The sequence below is a fragment of the Zalophus californianus genome, chromosome 10 (assembly GCF_009762305.2).
Source record: "Zalophus californianus isolate mZalCal1 chromosome 10, mZalCal1.pri.v2, whole genome shotgun sequence".
Taxonomy (NCBI): domain Eukaryota; kingdom Metazoa; phylum Chordata; class Mammalia; order Carnivora; family Otariidae; genus Zalophus; species Zalophus californianus.
Genome location: NC_045604.1, coordinates 84,140,508 through 84,159,093, shown reverse-complemented (window position 1 = coordinate 84,159,093; position 18,586 = coordinate 84,140,508). Strand labels below are relative to the sequence as shown.

The 18,586-nt window shown below is 45.6% G+C and overlaps 1 protein-coding gene across 6 annotated transcripts in view; it reads right to left on the bottom strand.

Moving 5' to 3' along the window:
• Positions 1-18,071, bottom strand: part of TMC5 (transmembrane channel like 5) — a 77,567-nt gene extending 59,496 nt beyond the window's left edge. The window contains exons 1-2 of one of the 6 annotated variants that reach the window (XM_027609889.2): positions 18,054-18,071; positions 15,740-16,471 (exon numbers count right to left, since the gene is read on the bottom strand). The gene's annotated coding sequence lies outside the window, so the exon portion shown is untranslated. The other 5 variants (XM_027609884.2, XM_027609883.2, XM_027609888.2 and 2 more) reach the window with 5 other exon arrangements.
• Between the last annotated feature and the right edge of the window lie 515 nt (positions 18,072-18,586).

Genomic DNA, 18,586 nt, shown 5'->3' with positions numbered 1-18,586 from the left:
TTTATAACACCAAATTAAGATGACTCTAACATATTTTTAAAACTTTTTGGGAAATGGGATCATATAACTGACAAATATCACCAATTAAACCTCAGAGGAAAATTCAAGGAAAAGCTAGAATGGGATCATTCTTTTATTTGTGTGGATGTTTTGAAGGCTCTCAAATCTCATTACACTAGCTAAGATACCTCCTTTTTTACTACAATCCATTCTTGGTGAGAAGTCTCTGGACTTTCCCAGAACTCTCCAAATTGTTTCCAGCAGTCTCCCTCTTACTATAACCAAAACCCATCTCCATGCAAATGACATTTAAAACTATATTTATCGTGGGGCTCAAACTCATGACCCCGAGATCGTGCAGGCACCCTGCAAATGACATTTTGTTACAAGACTTTCTTGTACATACGACTGCCCCCAAAGTAGGTGAGGCCCACAGGCCTTAGATGTAAAGCAGACTGATACAAGGGAATTGCAAGATGACATTTGCATTTAGGTGCCAACGCTCTATTTGAAGTGCAGGGTATATGGTTGACTTTCCTTCTTTTATAGAAAGAGATTGGTAGAAGCCATGTGTCTAGGGCATTGATTCTCAATCAGTGCAATGCTGCCCCTAGGTAGCACATTTCACGACATCCGGAAGCCTTTCTTGTTGTCACAACTCAGGGTGAGGTGTGTGATATTGGCATCTAATATGTGGAGGCCAGGGATACTGCTAAACATCCTACGATGTACAGGATAATCTCCCCAAACAGAGAATTATCTGACCCAAAATGTTAATAATGGTGAGGTTGAGAAAGCCCATTCTAGAGGAGATCGATCATCTAGGGCAATACTGTCTAATAGAACTTTCTATGATGATGGAATCATTCTTTTTTTTTTTTTAAAGATTTTATTTATTTATTTGAGAGAGAGAGAATGAGAGATAGAGAGCACGAGAGGGAAGAGGGTCAGAGGGAGAAGCAGACTCCCTGCTGAGCAGGGAGCCCGATGCGGGACTCGATCCCGGGACTCCAGGATCATGACCTGAGCCGAAGGCAGTCGCTTAACCAACTGAGCCACCCAGGCGCCCTGATGGAATCATTCTATACCATGCTGTATAATACAGCAGCCCCTAGCCACACATATATACCGAAGTACTTAAAATGTGGCTAGTGCAGGGCGCCTGGGTGGCTGAGTCGGTTCAGCGTCTGCCTTCAGCTCAGGTCATGATCCCAGGGTCCTGGGATCAAGCCCTACATCAGGCTCCCTGCTCTGCGGGAGGCCTGCTTCTCCCTCTCCCACTCCTCCTGCTTGTGTGCCCTCTCTCGCTGTGTCTCTCTCTGTCAAGTGAATAAATAAAATCTTTAAAAAATAAATAAATAAAGCTTCGCTGATCAGGGGTGCCTGGGTGCCTCAGTCAGTTAAGCATCTGACTCTTGATCTCAGCTTAGGTTATAACTTCAGGGTCGTGAGATACAGTCCTGTGTTGGGAGACTCTCTCCTCCTTTCCTTCTGACCCTCCCTCCCTCTCTTCCTCTCTCAAATAAATAAATCTTAAAAAAATAAATAAAACTTCATGGATCAGTGCACATCACAGAGTATCAAGCTGAGGAGCCCACGAGACTCACTTGGGAGCTTGCTGGAGGCCTTCAGATGGAGGATCATCAGATGACCAACTAGTCCCAGTTTACCCAGAACTTTCTTGGTTTTAGCACTGGTCTGGGATGGGACCTGGTAATTTGCCTCCTTATCAGGTTCCCCAGGAGATTCTCCTGTACGCGAAGGTTTGAGAATCACTGCAGAGCAGACAGTTAATGAAGGCTGCAAGATGCAGGTGGAGGGAGGTGGAAAGGGAAAAGTGGTGGGTTGCTTGCACCTTGGCAGCTCAGTGCCTTCTTGCATGGCTGGCCTGTTCCAACTTGTCCCAGAAGAGCAAGGAACCCTCTCTGGGAGAGCCAGAGACAACACAAGATACATGTAATGGCTCTTGCACCCACTGAGAGCTGCTAGAAGCAGTGGCCTCCTCTGCAACCCAAGGAAGGACCTCACTTCCTGGAGACCTACAGGCTGTGGAAACCCCTCCTCATCCCCTTCGCCATCATCCGTGTGCTCAGACTCCTGCCAGGAGCAGTGGAAAATGATAAACCTTAATATCCCCTGTGGCTAGGATCCCCTACCGCTTTCTCTACCACTGGGTCTCAGAAAGGCAGGAGAAGACAGTAAAGCCAGGGTGAGCTCTATCCATCCCTGGGTCTGTGGCAAACCTCTCTCTTTGAGAGGAAAAAGAACTCCTTTCTGGATCCACCTCTGGGACTAGAAGCTTAGTTCTTAACCAGACTAATTGAGATCCCTATACTAGTCCTTATAATGCCGATTTAAGCAAACATTATATAATACAACCCAAGTATTAGGGTTCCAGATTTGGAGAAAGAAAAATAGAAGCAGAAACCAAGGATAACAAAACAACCAATATGTATGTGCCAGACACGATTATGAGAATCTGATGGGTATTAACTCATTAAATCCTTACCACAGCCTTAGCAATGAGGTACTGTCATTATCCTTATTTTACTGAAAAAGACATTGAGGCACAGAGAGGTTCAGTAACCTGGCCAGGGAACACAGCCGGTAAGGAGTGGAATATGGTATCGTAAATATCCCTTCCTCTCAGGGAAGCAAATTTTTCTCTTTTTCAACTCATTTTTTCAACATCCACATCCTGCATTTAGCCATCCTTTTGCCCATGCTGGGTAAGCATGATGTTAAGCTTGGAAAGTTTCTAGATTCAGTGCTAAATGCAGAATGGCCAGGAGCAGGGTGAAGCAGGGTGAGGAGTTTTCATGGGAGCCAAATTTAAGGGGGAGTACCAAAACTCCCGGTAACCTAAACAAATACTATTTTATGCAATATTTTTAAAAGTAGGAAATAATGCAAAAATGCATAGTGAATAAAATATCAACATTTTCAATAAAGAACAGGCTTGGGATTTTTTTTTTAAGATTTTACTTAATTACTTGAGAGAGAGAGAGAGAGAGAGAGAGCATGAGCAGGGGGAGGGACAGAGAGAGAGGGAGAAGCAGACTCCCTGCTGAGCAGGAAGCCTGAAGCCCAAGGCAGGGCTCGATCCCAGGACCCCGGGATCATGACCTGAGCCTAAGCAGATGCTTAACCGACTGAGCCACCCAGGTGACCCAGAACAGGCTCAAGATTACTGATATTTGTTTCTGTTCCAATTTGGCTCGGTTCCACAGTGACTAGCAGAGAGGACCCTGCAATTCAGGCATTCATGAGGCACTCCAGGAATGAAAGTTCCAGCAGGACAAATTAAACCATCTTCCTGGGCGCCTGGGTGGCTCAGTCGTTAAGCGTCTGCCTTCGGCTCAGGTCATGATCCCAGGGTCCTGGGATCGAGCCCCGCATCAGGCTCCCTGGTCTGCGGGAAGCCTGCTTCTCCCTCTCCCACTCCCCCTGCTTGTGTTCCCTCTCTCGCTGTGTCTCTCTCTGTCAAATACATAAAAGCTTTAAAAAAAAAACAAAACCATCTTGCTGGGATTTCCACCTACCTCCTCTCCTGCTAAGGGCTTTCCTCTGATAAAATTTATAAGTCCAGTCTCTGCCACAGGAGAAAACTCCACCTCTCCATTGGAGAGCCACAATTTTTCATTTATTGTGGGTGCTAACAAATGAAAGATTGTGAACAGCAACTCTGGACCTCCAATTCTCCCTGTGAACTTATAGAAATAGGACTTCCTGCGCTTCTTTTAAATGCTACCCACCCTGATTCAAATGCCATAGAAAATGGAACTTGTTTGTTCTGACACTTGTAAAAATACAGAAATCTTACCCAGCCCCTTACTTTTTTTCCTATATATAAGGAATGTTCTTTCCACAAATGACCCTACTGATGATTAGCATTGTATCAACCTGGGTTTATCTCTGGGAACATTGAACCTGACGTGGCTAAAAATAGCCTGAGCAGTAATCTGATCCAATCTCCTGGCACTCCATTCTGGGAACTCTTGGCAAACATAAACCACGGAGTCATTCCCTGAACTTCTAGAGAGAAGTGTATACCTTCAACCTGACCCTTCCTCCTGGGGAGAGGACCCTGCCTGGCAAAACATGATTATACACCCCACTTCTCTGACATCCATATCCACTAAGCAACCCTTTGCCTCTCCAGGGCAGAAGGAAACTAGGCAGACAACACCTATATCAGCAAGCATAAAGACAGCACCATATACTGAGCACCTTCCTGGGGGCCAGGCACCATGCTATGCCCCTCACATGCAGTAGCAATTACATCCTCCAACAACTTTATGGAGAGGTATTATTATCCCCACTTTATGACGATTATATTGAGGCCCAGAGAGGGTACAGTAATTTGTCCAAGGTCACATAGCTAAATAGAAGCAGATGGGATTCTAACCCACGCATCTCTGACTGAACTTGGATCATGATCATCATCCTCATTGTTATAAGAGGAAGAAGAGAAGGGCAAAGAGGAAGAGGGGGAGTTAGAGATGATATTTATTGAGTGGCTTACAGTGCACCATACTTTCTTATTAACCCTAATAGCCACCAGGAGGAGGTGGGAGCTCTTAGCACACTACCCATTCTACAGACAAGCCAACTGAGCCCTGAAAAGTATAATAACTCACCCACAGTGGCACAGTAGGACCCAGGGAAGCCCAGATTTTGATTCAGGCAGACAGCTCCAGAGCTTGTTGAGCCAACATGCTCCCTTGCTTCCCACTTCCCCATAGTCATTCTTTCCTCTGACAAGTAATGATCGTGCATTCACCCTGGACCTGGCATCTGGTGATAAGCAAAAGGACAGCCTGTTTCTGCCTCCTCTCATGGCATACTCCCAAGGGTTTTCTCTATCATTTCTGTGACCCCCCACACCACTTTCAAAACACCTTTTCTTGGGGTGCCTGGGTGGCTCAGTCAGTTAAGCCTCCAACTCTTGGTTTCGGCTCAGGTTATGATCTCAGGGTCCTGGGACTGAGCCCTGTGTTGGCTCCATGCTCAGCGCGGAGTCTGCTTGGGATTCTCTCTCTTCCTCTCCCTCTCCCTCCCCACTTGTGCACGCACACACACTCTCTTTCTCTCAAATAAATAAATAAAATCTTTAAAAAAAAAAAAAAAACCTTTCTCACCTGCCCTCTGTCCCAGCATTTCCTCTCCACTCTGCGGAGACACGAGTCCTTTTTTTTTTTATACTAACCCATAAAGCCCATCGTCTTGTGCCTGAGATACAGCTCTGCTTGCTCTCTTAGTCACCCCCACTGGGCCTGGCCATCCAGCTTCTCTCCCCTCATCGGCCAATAAATAACCAGCTCACACCCACCTAAAATGCAGATCAGCCCGTGATCCCCAACATCATGGTTGTGCCATGGCGTCTATACGCTGGATCTGCAAAGAAACCCTGCCGACGGGGAGCCTGGGTGGCTCAGTCATTAAGCGTCTGCCTTCAGCTCAGGTCATAATCTCAGGGTCCTGGGATCCAGCCCCGCATCGGGCTCCCTGCTCCGCGGGAAGCCTGCTTCTCCTTCTCCCACTCCCCCTGCTTGTGTTCCTTCTCTCGCTTTGTCTCTCTGTCAAATAAATAAATAAAATCTTAAAAAAAAAAAAGAAAGAAAGAAACCCTGCCTAGGAGTTCAAATTGTGTATTTCTTTCTTCCTGAACCCCAGCCCGGCCCTCCCAACAATGTTCTTTTGGCATCAGCACACTGAAAAGAGCAAAGTCCTTTCTAAAGGTTATTTTATCTTTGGTGACTAACATAAGATAATAAAATTAAAAAAAAAAAAAGGTTATTTTATCTCTTAGGCACCATAAGGAAGTAACTAGGTTGATTTTTTTTTTTTAATCCCAGAGAGTGAGGTGGAGAGGAAAGAGCCTATCTTTCATGTATTCACCAAAGTATTCTTCCACAACATGATGCTCCACTATACACCCTCAACACGGGCCAGTTTGTTTTGCAGGTATGGCCCCTGGGGCAACATTCACACCTAATAAGTTAACTCCATGATTATGATGGCATGATCCCTCCAGAGGTAAAGGACAGGCAGCATGGAACCAGCCCACAATTCTCAGCAAGCTCACTTGCATCAAATCCTGACTCTGGTGCTCTCCAACTCTACCCCTGTGAGGCTCTACGATTCTATTCTTTTGAACCTCAATTTTCCCTACCCTCATCTGTGAAATGGGGACAATATACTCTACCTCCAGTGGGTTTAACAGCCCCCAGAACCGTCATCTCTGGGGCGACTTGTGGAATGCCTGGATTGCAGAATCCTGCCTGCCAGTCAGGATGGAGCTGAGCCAAATCAGAATCCAAATCAGCAACCAAAAATATCTCCAGGAATGGACAAGTAACCTCTGGGAGGTAAGATTGCCCCCAGCTGAGAACCACTGCTGTGAATGATATAATGTGCCACAAACTTTGCATAGTCTCTCCCAATTCCCATTGATAAGACAAAGAAATTAGTACCTCAGCATTTTTCTCTAGGAATATTTTTCTTCCCCTCCGTTTCCCTACTTCTAGAAACTATACCATATTTTTACATATTGCACCCATCCTACAGATCAGGGAACTGAAGCTCAGAAAGCAACTTGTCAAAGTCCCAGAGCTGGGAATTACTCCAAGACAATATCTGAATCCAGATCTAGCCAGAATAACTAGTATGAACTGTCCCTTTGCCACCTGAAATCCTCCTCCCAAAAGCCTCATCAGCTGCAGTGGGTAATGCACTAAAGCAGAGGACCTTGTGCCCTCATACAACAAAAGGCTCCCAGCGACAGCCTCCTTATACACTAGATGGAGACTAGGATACCGGGTGACACCCCTCCCTCTGCACTGAGTGTAGGGGGTTTCTTAGGAATGTTCCAGATAGCAAACAGGGGCCTGGTTCCGTGAACTACACAGAAGGCAAGAAAGCTCCTTGGTCACCTTCTCCCTCCCCTCCCACTTCCACTCTCCCCTCTGCCTTCTCTAAATGAACATACCTGCTGTACCAACCCTCTACTCTTGTAGGGGAAAAATCGTAGCATTCACTGTAGCCAGTGTTTATTGAGCATCTGCTAAGTGCCAGACACTGTTCTGAGTGCTTTAGGTTTATATGATCCAGAAGAAAACCACAGAGGGTAGTTATCATTATTGTCCCCATTTTCCAGATAAGGAAACTAAGACCCAGAAGAGCAATAACTTGCCACATTCACTCAACTAAGCGATGATGGAACTTGAACTGAACGTCAAGAACATGCAAATTTTATGATCAACAGACCTTGGTTCAAATGCTAACTCCTCTACCAGCCACCCCTGTAACACCCAGCAAGTTACCTAACCTCCTGAACCTCAGTCTCCTCATCAGTAGTATGGGGCTAGCAGGGACTGTTGTAAGAATAACAACTAGTATGTGTTTCTCATCCACTCAACAAGTGTTTACTGAGCATCTACTGTGTGCCAAGCACTGGGGATATATCTGCAAACAAAACCGCAGAAGGATCCTACCCTTGTGGCATGCACACTCTAGTAGAGACCCACTTATGTGTGTTAACTCAGTTAATCCTCACCATAACCCCTCACAATTACATTATTGCACCCAATTCACAGATAGGGAGAAGGGGTCTCGGAAGCAGCTTTCCCCCACCTCCCTTCAACCTTCTAAGAAATAGTGGGACATGGATTAGACATTAATGCCCAGTCTCTGGAGCTCAACTTCTTGGATTCAAATCCTGCTGTTTCCATCTAATTGCTGTGGACAAGTTACTTAACCTGTCTGAGCCCAAATTTCATGCATAAAATGGAACCCGGAGGCCTATCTCAGGAGACTGTCCCAGGGGAAAAACAAACACCTAACATTTAGGAAGCGCTTCTTGGGTCCCCAGCACACACAAGGCTCACAGAAACCCTAGGACAGACGTCTTATTTTGAGTCCCTTTTTATGGAGGTGAACACTGGAGCTCAGAGAGGGTAACTTGTCCAGAGGCGCAGAGCGCATAAACAGTGCAATTCCAAAGCGAGCTCTAAATCACGACCCGGCGCAGAGACAAACTCAACGGGTCCAGCATGGTTCAGTGAGTGCCAGATAATTGGGTGCGATTATTCTTTCCGTCCTGTAGCTTCGAGGCAGGCTGCACAGGGCTGTGTGCGCTCTTCAGAGGCTTTCCTAACTCAAGTGGTCAGCGCAATGCAGCCCGAAGCAGGAGCCGCCGCCTATATCCTCCCATTTCGAGATCCCAGCCCCGGGATGATTCTCCCCCCATTTCTTGTTCCCCATCCCGGCTCGCTCCCCACTCCCTGCTCCCCTGCCACAGCTGCCACCCGCCCTGGCCACTCCCCTGCCGCCCCGAGTTGGGGAGAGACCCCGCTGGGGCGCCTGGCTCTTCCCATCGATCCCCTCTCTCGGAGCCAGGGAGGAGGCTCCGCCAAAGCCGCTGAATCTCGGTGGATACCCGGGAAGACAGTCCCAGAGCTGGCCCTGAGACCTGGCGAGCCCGCCTCACCTCCAGTCGGCTTTTGCGTTCCCAGCGCCTGGAGCTCTGGCCACTGCCGGGTCTGCTCGCCCACGCGGCACAGCGACAACCGTGGAGGGGGCAGCGCATACCTACACTGCGTGTCCGGACTTCCTGCCTGGAGGGGAGATCGCTTTCTTGGAATCTAGCCAAGTTCCTGCAAGTGCTGGGTTAGTACACCTGTTGGCATCGGAGACCTCTATTCACAGTCTCGGGTCTGCGTTCGTTGTTTCCTTACATCCAGCAAACCTTGCCAAGCGCCCACCGGCTGCTGCGCCCTGGCACCCAGAGGATCCCAAGGGCGCACAGGCTGAGGCTGCGCTCTCCAAAACATTGGCCACTAGCCACGTGTGGTTATGCAACATTTAAATCATGGCACCAATGAACTGAGATTTTTTTTTAAGACATAGGATTTAAAAAAAAAAAATAAAAACAAAACTAAAACTAAAACACAAAAAAACACATTTTTCAAACTCATTAAGAAGTTTTAAAATGGGGGGTGCCTGGGTGGCTCAGTGGGTTAAGCATCTGCCTTGGGCTCAGGTCATGATCTCAGGGTCCTGGGATGGAGCCCCGGTGCCCAGCTCCCTGCTCAATGGGGAGCCTGCTTCTCCCTCTGCCACTCCCCCGCTTGTGCTCTCTCTCTCTAATGAATGAATAAAATATTTTCTTTAAAAAAAAAAGAAGTTTTAAAATGATTGCATGTTAAAATGATAATATTTTGGATACAGATAGTTAAATAAAATATATCATTACAATTATTTTCTCCTGTTTCTCCTTTTCTAAAATACAGCTACTAGAAACTTTAAAAATTATGTGTCTCCTATTATACTTCTATTGGATACTGCTGGTTTGGGGAACCCATAGGATGTTCCCCAAACACCTCTCCCAGTTCTCTTCTAGAATGTATTCAGCCCTTCCTTATTTCCTTCAAGAAACACTTGGTGAAGTCTGGTGGGAACCAGGCATGGTGCTAGTGTTGGTTTGCAAATTCAGGAGCTTCCCAGGTGAATTTGAAATTGGCCCTGTCTACAGAGGGCAAAAAAAGACCCAAGAAAGAGAGAGAAACCACTCCAGATTGATAGGTGGCAGGTTTAATAAGCAAGGGAGCTTATATACAAGGCTTGTTTTAGACAGTTGCAAGACAAGTAGATCCCTGCACTGCCTCCCAGAATCTTAAAAGTTTATACAGAAGCCTTAATGGGGTTCAGTCATGTATCAAGTCCAGATATTTCCAAAACCACCTTACTCTCTCAACTTTGCATTCTTGAAACCAGCTCCTACTGTGGGAATAGTGGGCAAAATGTACATACCAAGGACAGGGGAGAGAGTGAGGAGCCTGCAATTACCCGGGGCCAGCTCAAGGGCCAACTAATGTCCATGTCGTCTCCATGACATCCTCCAACAGCTAGACTTGGGGGAATAGCATGGTAAGCTAAACAGATAGGTCAGGTCAGGTGAGAGAGGTCTATTAAATAAAATGTACAATGAGTAGAAAAGGCAACCTATGGAGTGGGGGGAAATATCTGCAAACCTATGTATCTGATAAAGAGTTAATATCCAGAATACATAAAGAATTTCTACAACCCAACAACAACAACAAAAATAACTAGATGTTAAAATGGGCAAAGGATTTGAATAGACATTTCTCCAAAGAAGACATACAGATGGCCAACAAATACATGAAAAGATGCTCAACATCATTAGTCATAAGAGAAATGCAAATCAAAACCACAATGAGATATCACCTCATATCCATTAAGATTGCTACTATCAAAGCAACAGAAAATAGCAAGTATTGGCGAGGACGTAGAGAAAATGAAACTCTTGTGCACTGTTGGTGGGGACGTAAATTGGTGCAGCTATTATGGAAAACGGTTCCTTAAATAATTAAAAACAGAACTACCATCTGATCCAGCAAATCCACTTCCGAGTATACATCCAAAAGAATTCAAAGCAAGATCTCAAAGAGATATTGCATACCCATGTCCATTGCAGCATATTCACCATAGCCAAAAGGTAGAAGCAACCCAAATATCCATCAACAGAAGACTGGATAAAGAAAATATGATGTGTACATACAGTGGCATTCTATGCAACCTTAAAAAAGAAGGAAATTTTGATACATGCTGCAACATGGATGAACTTCGAGGACATTATGTTAAGCGAAATCAGTCACAAGAAGGCAAATTGTATATCATTCCACTCATATGAAATACCTAAAGTAGTCAAAATCATGGGAACAGAAAGTAGAAAGGGTGCAGAGAGGGAGAGGGGGCATTAGTGTTTTTTTGGTATAGAGTTTCGATTTTGCAAGATGAAAAATTCTAGAGATCTGTTGCACAACAGTGTGAATATACTCAGCACTACTGAACTGTGCACTTAAAAATGACGATGGTAAATTTAATGCTATGTGTTTTTTACCACAATTTAAAAAACTGTTCAGTGATGTAAATACAGTGGTGAGTATTGCAACCAAAGTGACTATGACATGCCGTAAGAATTTATAACTGGGGGGTTTACTGGGTGCAAGGGAAGGTGTCCATAAGGAAGTGATGCTTCAGCTAACTTCAGAATCAAACAGGAGAGAAGCGAGGGCGGCTTATGCAGAGGCAGCAGCCCAGGCAAAGACCCCAGGCCAACAGGTCATATGATGAGTCTGAATTTATTTTATATAGCACGCCTGTCTCCAGCTTGCCTGCTTCATGAATAGAACCCACGATCACGATGACAATGATACCCAACATGTACTATAAATTACTTCACTTAATTAATTACATAATTAACATAGATGTTAAGCACAGGGATTCTGAACCAGTCTACTTCAAGTTAAATTCCAGCTCTGCTATATCCTTAGTAGCTTCATAATCTCGGGCAAGTTCCTGAATCTCTGTGCCTCAGTTTTGTCATCTGTAAAATGAGGACAGGGGCACCTGGGTGGCTCAGTCGTTAAGCATCTGCCTTTGGCTCAGGTCATGATCCCAGGGTCCTGGGATCGAGCCCCACATCAGGCTCCCTGCTCGGCGGGAAGCCTGCTTCTCCCTCTCCCAGTCCCCCTGCTTGTGTTACCTCTCTCGCTGTGTCTCTGTCAAATAAAATAAATAAAATCTTAAAAAATAAATAAATAAAATAAAATGGGGACAATAACGGGACCTATCACACAGGGTTGGTGTGAGGACTAATAAGGTAGCATGCACTATGAGTTAATATTACATATATGGTGCCTGCCACACAGTAGGGGCTATTAAGTACTTGTTAAATAAAATAAAACTTAATTACATGTTGGGCAATTGTGCTAACCACTTTACATGCTCTGATATATTGCAAATTGGTCACAAATTCCTCCCATCCCTGTAAGCGTACCCTTTTGCAATGTGACTTGCAGAACCAGAATCCATCTTCCCACGTAAAAGTAGGGTGCATCCCAAACCCAACAGCACTAAACTTGATCCCCAAGGGTCCTTCCTCTACTCTGTCTTTCCTACCACCTCCCCTCTCAGGAAGCGACAGCTCCATTTTTGCAGATAGTTGCTCAGCTCAGAAACCTCAGAGAAATCATCAATGGCTTTCCTATTTTCACTCCTCACATCTGCTCTGTCAGCAGGTCCTGGTGGTCAGATCTCTATGTCCAGAATCTGACCACTTCTCACTGTTTCTACCCTGCCACCTCCCTGGTCCAGCCCATGGTCTCTTGATTACTGCACTGGCCCCTTCATGGTCTCCCTGCTTGTGTCCTTGTGCCTCTAGAGTCTATTCGGGAGCCAGGAGTCCTAGAACAATCCTGCAGAGGCACCTCGGATCTTCAAAGCTCTAGTTACATCTGCACCTTGTCCCGGCCTGGGTTCTCTCCCTACTCTTTCCTGCTTATTTTTTCCCAAAGCACTCATGTTCTGACACATTATAGGTGCAAGTGTGCCTTATCTGCCTCCCTCCACCAGAATGGAAGCTTTTTGAGAGCAGGGACTTGTGCCCCCTCTGTTGTCTGACTGTTGAATCCCCAGGGCCTAGGACAGAGCTTGGGCCACAGTGGGCACTCAATATTTGGTGAATGAATACAGTTATGGGACTAAGAGTAAGAAAGGAGAAGGAAGGAGACCTACCCACAAATTCAACGAGGACCCTGCAGCCCCTGATATTTCCTCACCATCATCAGCATCTTCAACTTTGTCAGCATGCCTCCTCCACGTGTGTACCTCGCTTTACAGTTTGCAAAGCACCTGCACACCTGTGTCACATTTGATACCTACACAACCTCAGGAGAGGGATATTAGTGGAGTGAAGAGTCACACTCTCCCCAGACCCAAATTTTTCATGGAGAAACAGAAAAAAACTGCTGACCCTTGCCCACAGCAAATTTACTCAGCGGTGAAACAGCTGTGATTCAACCATGACTTCTGACTCTGAGTCCAGGAGTCTTTACCTCAAGCAAAAAGGCTGTATGTGCAGTGGTTAGATGCATGAGCTGTGGAGTCTGGATAAACAAGACTTTGAAACTTGCTTCTACAACTTCCTAGCTGTGTGATGTTGGGAAAGTTGCTAGCCCTCTCTGTGATTCCCATTTTCTCAATCATCAAGCAGGGATAATGATAGTATCCCCCACATAGGGTTGTTCTGAGGGTTAAATGAGATAAGATTTGGTATGTCATGATTAGCCAGCTTTATTTTTTGAAAAATTTATTTATTCATGTATTTATCTAGACAGAGAGAGAGAGAGTGCACACACGAGTAGGAGGAGGGGCAAGAGGGAGAGAATTTCAAGCAGACTCCCCCCTCAGTGTAGAGCCCCATGCAGGGCTGGATCTCACTACCCTAAGATCATGACTTGAGCCAAAATCAAAAGTCAGAAGCTTAACTGACTGAGCCACCTAGGTGCCCCATGATTAACCAGTTTAAAAAAATACTTTTGGGGCACCTGGGTGGCTCAGTTGTTGGGCATCTGCCTTCGGCTCAGGTCATGATCCCGGGGTGCTAGGATCGAGCCCCGCATCGGGCTCCCTGCACAGCGGGAAGCCTGCTTCTTCCTCTCCCGCTCCCCCTGCTTGTGTTCCCTCTCTCGCTGACTCTCTCTGTCAAATAAATAAATAAAATCTTAAAAAAAAAAAAAACTTTTGGGGGCACCTGGGTGGCTCAGTTGGTTAAGTGTAGGACTCTTGATTTTGGCTCATGTTATGATCTCAGGGTCGTGAGATAGAGCCTCGTGTCAGGCTCCGCACTGGGCATGAAGCCTGCTTAAGAGTCTCTCTCTGTCCCTCCCCCCCTAAAAAATAATAATTTTTTTTTAAATATGAGCATGTTACTTTGTGTTCATTCAAACACTTTTTTGACTGGCCCCCAACTGTGCCCAAATTTCTCCAGCTAACTTGTTAGGGAGGGAATGGAAAGTATGATGCCATCTATTTTAAAGGTGGTGAAACCAAGGCTCTTGGTCACAAAAGGGCTTTGACTCCGTGCTTTTGGGAAGGGAACAGTTGTGAAAATTCCATAGCAATCAGAAGGCAACCTCCCCAGAGGCAGAGCAGAGCTGCTGCACCCCCTGGAGCACTCATTATATTCACGACACAATTTTATTCTGCCATCTCCTGAGAGGATGGTGTTTACACACTGCAGGGATATTTGTAATGAATACAAAGGTGGCATCTGAACCTCCACAGCCCAAGGGCGGCAGTGCACTCACACCTGCTCACTTGCGCCCTCTTGTGGGCAGTTCCGCACTCTGTCCAAAAGGTGCGGTGACAGCAATCGTCGCTAAGCTAGACTGAGTACCTCAGGCTAGGAGTCTGCCTGGCACCTGACATCATGGATGACCTCATTTCATATCTCCATGAGGTGGCTTTACAAATTTGGAGACTGAAGGAGAGAGATTAATACAAAGAAAAGCAAACCTTGCCCAGCGTCACCCCACTAGTAAGCATCAGGGCCAACACTGGAATCCAGACGTGTCTTGACTCCAGAGCTCACAGACTTTCCCCAACATTGCATTACAAATTTGAAATGGAGTCAAGCCTACTGACCTATGTGGGGATCAAACTTTGTCACGACTCCATTATTCCATTCCACATGAAATCGCAAATTATTGGGGCACTGGGGTGCTCAGCTCAGGTCATGATCCCAGGGTTCTGGGATCCAGTCCCACATGGGGCTCCCTGCTCAGTGGGGAGTCTGCTTCTTCCTCCTTCTCCCTATGCCCCTCCCCCCACTCGTGCTTGCGTTCTCTCTCTCTCTATCAAATAAATAAAATATTTTTTAAAAAGAAATCGCAAATTATGAGAACATGCCCCTGCCTCCTAGAAAAAAATCTCTCAATGGTCAGTCCTTGGGGAGTGAGGAGGGACTGGAGACTGTCATCTAAATGCATTGACATAACATGCATGATTTCCAAGTAAACTGTTGAACCAATTTCTAAATCACTCACCCGTATGTACAGTAGAATCCCAATTATTTAACACTAGTATAACACATCTGTAAATTAGGATAAAGTGGTCATAAGAATATAAACTTAATAGTGGTTACTCCTAGGGAGGAAAAGAGACTAGAGTATGAAGAAGGGTGATACTTTTTATTCTTCCTGTTTCTGTGTCATTGGGAACAAGCAAATGTTATACATATTTTTGTAAAGTTGAACAAGCATTATTTTCATAAATTTAAAAACCATTTAAAATTATTTTAGGGGTACCTGAGTGGCTCAGTTGGTTAAGCGTCCAACTCCTAATTTTGGCTCAGGTCATGATCTCAGGGTTGTGAGATCGAACCCTACACTGGGATTCGAGCTGGGCATGGAGCCATCTTGGGATTCTCTCTCTCCCTCTCCCCCCATTCTCTAAGAGAATATATATATATTTAAAAGATACTAAAATTGTTTGAAAGAGCAATATTAAACTGAAAATCCCATAGGTGATTCTGAGGAGCCTTTTAGGTTAAAGATGGAATGATTATTGCCTTAAAGATTGTGACAGTGAGGATGCCTGGGTGGCTCAGTTGGTTAAGCGGCTGCCTTCAGCTCAGGTCATGATCCTGGAGTGCCGGGATCGAGTCCCACATCGGGCTCCCTGCTCAGCAGGGAGTCTGCTTCTCCCTCTGACCTTCTCCCCTCTCATGCTCTCTATCTCATTCTCTCTCTCAAATAAATAAATAAAATCTTAAAAAAAAAAAAAGATTGTGACAGTGATATGGAGTTGAAGAAAAGGAAAAAGCTACCCTGTGGGCCAATAATATCAAAAGCTAACATTTATAAGCACTTACTGTATGTGGAGCATTGGTCTAGGATCCTTTCCATGTACTAATGCATCTCATTCCCACAATCAACCCTGTGAGGTAGGTACTGGTGGTAGCCAGCCTGCAAGATGCCCATCAGTGATCTTCATCCCATGGTATTCACACCCCTGTATAGTCTCTTCCCACACTCAACAGTACTGATCTGTGTAACCAGCAGGAGATTGTGGAAATGACAGTATGTGACCTCCAAGGCTAAGTCATAAAAGATATTGCCACTTCTGCCTCGAGCTCTCTCTCTTGAATCACCAGCTCTGGGAGAAGACAGCCGCCATGTTGTGAGGAAACTCAAGCAACCCTGGGGAGAGGCCCACAAGGATCATGAGTGGTATTTAGTTTCATGCCTCTTTATTCTTCTTTAATCTCCTTTTCCTTTAATTTTAATTTGTCCCATTTTTTTTAAAGACATTGGCATTTTTGAAACATCCCAGCCAGTTGCCTCTCAGGAACGCCCCACAATTTGGATTTGTCTCTATTCCTCCTGAATAGATCCAGTTAATGGGTGAGGTTGTATCAGATGAGGCGGTTTATCCCATTGGTGTCATTGACCTGCGTCTCTTCTTCAATCGGGGGCTCACAAGTTTCTCTAATGCACAGATACTGTTTGTTTCTTGCTGATGATCACAAATCACTCTGGTATTTCACCTTTTTTTGAAATTGCAAAGATGCGACTGGCCCAAATCTTGACCCTGAGAAAGGACCCTAAAGAAGAATCATAAATGTTAACAAAAGGAATATAATTTACAGATATAAGCAGAAAGAGTTAGGGGGTCCCCAGAAAAAGCAAGATGAGACATAGCTTTTGTGATGCAATAGAAATCATTTTAGACTCCCAGCTATTTTCCGTGATCTATGCCTTACTGGCATTTCTTCGCCTGGCACACTTCTTGCAAAACTTCCTAGGTGTGAGAACAAGGAAATGCAAAAACCTCAGTGGTTAAGGATTTTAAGGGAACAGGGCGCCTGGGTGGCTCAGATGGTTGAGCGTCTGCCTTCAGCTCAGGTCGTGATCCCAAGGTCCTGGGATCGAGACCCGCATCGGGCTCCCTGCTCCTTGGGAGCCTGCTTCTCCCCCTGCTTCTCTCTCTCTCCCTCTGTCGCTCATGAATAAATAAGTAAAATCTTTAAAAAAAAAAAAAAAGAATTTTAAGGGAACAAAGGGAACGCAAAAACCTAACAGTCCCTACCAGGCCAGGAAAAAACCTAACCATTATCAGACAAGAGTCAATCAATGGTAAAACTCCCAGGGCTGTTTCAGAAGTAAAGACTGACCTAACGCACATTCTCCAGTTGTTTTTGCAGGACTGAAACCGTGCCCCATGGGGTTAATGAGGTTAAAACTGCTGCCACCAGCACGACCCCCACTGACCCCGCTTCTTCTTATCTTCTAGAGGCAAACAACAAGGAGAGCTCTGACCAGCCTAGACCAGTTTGAGCTCTATCTACCACGGACTCACACCAGCACAGAAGGACCAGGGAGTATCCCACAGTGACGTCTACCTCATTATAATGTTAAAATCTCCACCCAAGGGGCACCCGGTTGGCTCAGTCAGTTTAGCATCTGCCTTCGGGTCAGGGCATGATCCCAGCGTTCGGGACTGAGCCCTGAGTCGGGCTTCCTGCTCAGCGGGGAGTCTGCTTCTCCCTCTTCCTCTGCCCCTCCCCCACCCCCGTTTATGCTCACGCGCGCTTTCTCTCTCACAAATCAATGAACAAAGTCTAAAAAAATAAATAAAAAATCTCCACCAAAAGAGGAACACAGGCTTTTAAGAACACAACATAGGATACATGTATGGGCATGTTTTCTAAGTACGCCTGCGCAACCTTTTGCCTGCCTTTACATGCATGACAAGACTCCCCTTTCTGAATATTCATCCTAACCCTAAAGAGAAGAAACCCACTCACCCCTACCTGAGGAATTAAAGTTTTGCAAGTTATTCCCCATGATGTCCTATTTACTACAAATAAAATTTCCTCTGTATGACAACCCCACCTGGTGTCCTCTCTACCTATAACCCACGAAGGAACGAACCTGTCACCAGCTAGACCCCAAGGCCTGACTTTTACGGTCCACCTGCTTGTACTTACTAGCCTTTTTCTGGCATTTTTCCTTAAGCTCTTCCTTCCGGTTTATCTGCTACCTCAGGCCAATGAAACCCGAAACCACCCCTCCGGGGGAGGGCAAGACCCTTGAGAAGACCTCCCGTTGGCCAGACCACCCAGACCCTTTGAGCTAAACCGCCTAGGAGCCTGCACAGATGGACCGGGAACGACCCACCATTACCTTCATCTCATTATGATACTAAAATCTCCGCCTCACAGAGCATAAAAAGGCGCATGCGCGGTCTTATGCCCACCTCTACATCCAATGACAAGGCTTCCCTATCTAAATAGTCATCCTAATCCTAAACCCAAGATACGCGTTCGCCCTCTCTTGGAGAGTCAAGGCTTTGGAAGCGATCCCTTGCGATCTCATTTGCTGCAAATTCTCTTTGCCACGACTCACCTGATGCCGTTTCTATGACTCACCAAGGTGTGAACTCGCCTTGGTTTGGTTACAGAGCAGGAACGCTAGCGAGTCAAAATGGTCCAAACTTGGCGCTTTAAAATTCCCAGACTCGAGAAATTAAGAAAACGATTCCATTTGCAATTGCACCAAAAAGAATAAAATACCGAAGAACAAACTTAACCAAGGAAGTAAAATTCCCAAACTCCCCAGGTCGACAAGGCGAACAAATTTAACATCACCAATAGCGAGACAATCCGACGTCATGGGCCTCCTGGCGTGTTGGACTATGAAGTATATAAAACAATAAC